Consider the following 3097-nt stretch of genomic DNA (forward strand, 5'->3'; position numbering starts at 1 on the left):
AGGAAATATTACCAGAAAAAGACTGAGAAGGCTGAAAAGGCTAAGAACCACATATCCAACAACTCAATTAAGTGACCTTTTGTAAACCTCAAGGCCTTCAAAAATGAATGCCCTTCATTGATAAAGCGGATGTGAGCTCGCTCCGGTTTGAGTGACTCAGCAGGCATCTAAATATATTTCGCCATGCATTGAGCACTAAAATTAACCCAGGTGCCAAATATACAGACAAGTTTCCAAGCCAAAAACAGAGATAGCTGCGTCATCGCGTCTGTCAGAGTGACGCCTGAGGAAGTTGACGCATGGAACATTCCAGGAAAGTTACCTTGACAATGCTGCCATCTGCCGGCCATTACTGGAGAGGATGTGGTCTCCATGGCAACATCAGATGTCACACTTCCCTTTGAATAAATGATGTTGATTTAAAAAATATTTAAAATGCAGACCACCAGTTTGCTATTAAACATTGCAGTTTAAAAAATGACAATAAAAGCACAGAATTTGAAAGTCATAATAAAATAACTACAACAATAAGACACAATGGAATAGAATGAAAAACATTTTGTGTTTTGCATGGAACTAGCCAGAAAATAAATGCAATGAGGACTTCTATTGTATGTATATGCATCTTATTGCTATTATTTGATCTAGAATAGGGTTAATAACCTGGACCACTGTATCAAACACATTTAGTTTATCGCCACTAGCGTGTGGATGTGGATTGAATGAATAATGGGTTCTCAATTTAAAGTATGTCAAGTCAACTTCACAACAAACAGAAACACAGTGTAGTGCCGATGACCAGGCTAAAGATTACACCGTGAATTTTATACTTATATATAATATACATTTTATCATTCAATTGTGAGTGAACAATGGCAATTGAAGAGAGACAGAGACTGTTCTGGAGCTTAATCTGATCTTAATTACAACAGTCAAATTTATTGAAAATGTTGATACAAAATCACAGAATTCAAAGTCAAACTAGCAGGAGGGTTTTGGAGGGGCGAATCGTGTGTCAGTAATAATTTTATGGCCATCTCAATTACTTGCGTTCTTTTCATTCATTCAATCATTCATTCATTTTCTACAACCTCACAAGGGTGCTGGAGCCTATCCCAGCTATCATCGGGCGAGAGGCGGGGTACACCCTGGACTGGTCGCCAGCCAATCACAGGGCACATATAGACAAACAACCATTCACACTCACATTCATACCTATGGACAATTTAGAGTCGCCAATTAGCCTAGCATGTTTTTGGAATGTGGGAGGAAACCGGAGTACCCGGAGAACATGCAAACTCCATGCAGAGATGGCAGAGGGTGGAATTGAACTCGAGTCTCCAAGCTGTGTGGTAACCACTCAACCACATAGCTATTTTATGGACCTAATTTCTATGTGGAAATGATTTAGTCCCTTGGCACAATGATAAGTAAATAGCAAGTTTAAACACAAACACAACCAATGTATAGACAACTACATAATAAACGGCACATTTTAGGGTTTGCACAGTTTTTATAAATAATTTTTTACAACACATTGTCTTGATGTATTTCATCAACTCATATCCAAACACCTCTGATACAATAATTGTGGATATTTTTTCCAACAGGTTTACCCAAAAGGGAACCGGACACAGTGCTCTGTTTACAGTACATGCTGTGTTTACACTCACAGTAGTGCAAGATTTGGCCGCTGACAGCAGAATGATTTAACATGCAACAGTTATTGGACACCAATGCATATGAATGCATATAATGCGTGTATAACTACGGTTATGGTAGAAGACTAGGATTGTCACAAGTACTTCTGAGTACTGCACCAGATTCTCCATTTTGTAGCATGCCCGTGGAGCCATGACAGCTCATTTGTTTTCGTGTGAGCGAAGATGGTCCTTATGCAAGATGACAATATGTCTGCCAGCACACTGTGTGTGCATGCATACACGTTATGTGTGTGCAGACACTGCTGTGTTCCAGCTGTCTGAGTGGATAAAGCTCAGTGGGACACGCAATCTCAACATGAAATGGCCATGGGGAGTGTGCTATAATTGGGGCTATTTCTTAGCTGTCAGTGCATGTGCAATAAAAGGGAAAATAAGGACTTTCAACGCACACATTTGTGATTCTGTCATTTTCGCGAGAATCAAATCAAAGAGAATCAATAGAATATGACGATGGTTATGGGTATGCTGGAGCCTATCCCAGCCGTCTCTGGGCGAATAACTACAATGTCTTTCATTCAACATGTTTTTAAGGCAGCAATACAACAGTTTAATATAGTCTCAACACTCATAACATCGAAAGGGACCGCTGTACTGTCTTTACCCAAATACACAACGACACTGAATATAGGACAACCTCTATATTTCAACACCTGCTACAGGAAGAAGTATTTTTCAGGACAAAATGAAAGCCAGAAGTTGGAAAAAAATACAAAAAGGTGAAATCACGCAGTGACATAAATTATATATAAACATTATCCTCAATGTAGCATCATAACTTCGATACTGTTGTTTGCTTGTCTCCAGGTCATTCGTGTGTGAGAGTGACAGAAAGAAAAGCTCTGACTCCTTTGGGGAGAAGTCCCTTGTTGGTTTGCATGTATAAATACAGTGGTATGAAAAAGTTTGGGCACCCCTTTCCTTTATAAATCACTGTTTGTTTGGATCAGCCATTTCAGTGAAATATATCATATAGCAGATGTATGAGAAGGGAAATTAAGTTTATAGAATTTACCGAAAGTGTGCAATCATTATTTAAACAAATGTAGGCAGGCGCATAAATTCGGTCACCCTTGTTGTTTTATTGATTTTAATACCTTAACACTAATTATTGGAATGAAAAAGCTCATTGACCCTTGACCTGCCAATCATGACAAAGGGTATTTAAGGTATTTAAGGCCTCAAAACTGTCAAATGACCTGAAAAACATCAGGGTATAGGGGTAGGATACAAAAAGCTAGGAAAATCTTGGAAATTATCAGAGGTGCCAAAACTTTATCATACCACTATATCTAGTCCCCGCATATAAGACGACAACTCATCCTTTTCAGATGATTTTTTTAGGTAGAAATCTTATATCTTATATCTATAATCTT

Source organism: Doryrhamphus excisus, linkage group LG8 (genome assembly GCF_037039965.1).
Source record: "Doryrhamphus excisus strain RoL-2023G ecotype Guam linkage group LG8, RoL_Dexc_Guam_v1.1, whole genome shotgun sequence".
In the NCBI taxonomy this organism is placed as follows: Eukaryota; Metazoa; Chordata; class Actinopteri; order Syngnathiformes; family Syngnathidae; genus Doryrhamphus; species Doryrhamphus excisus.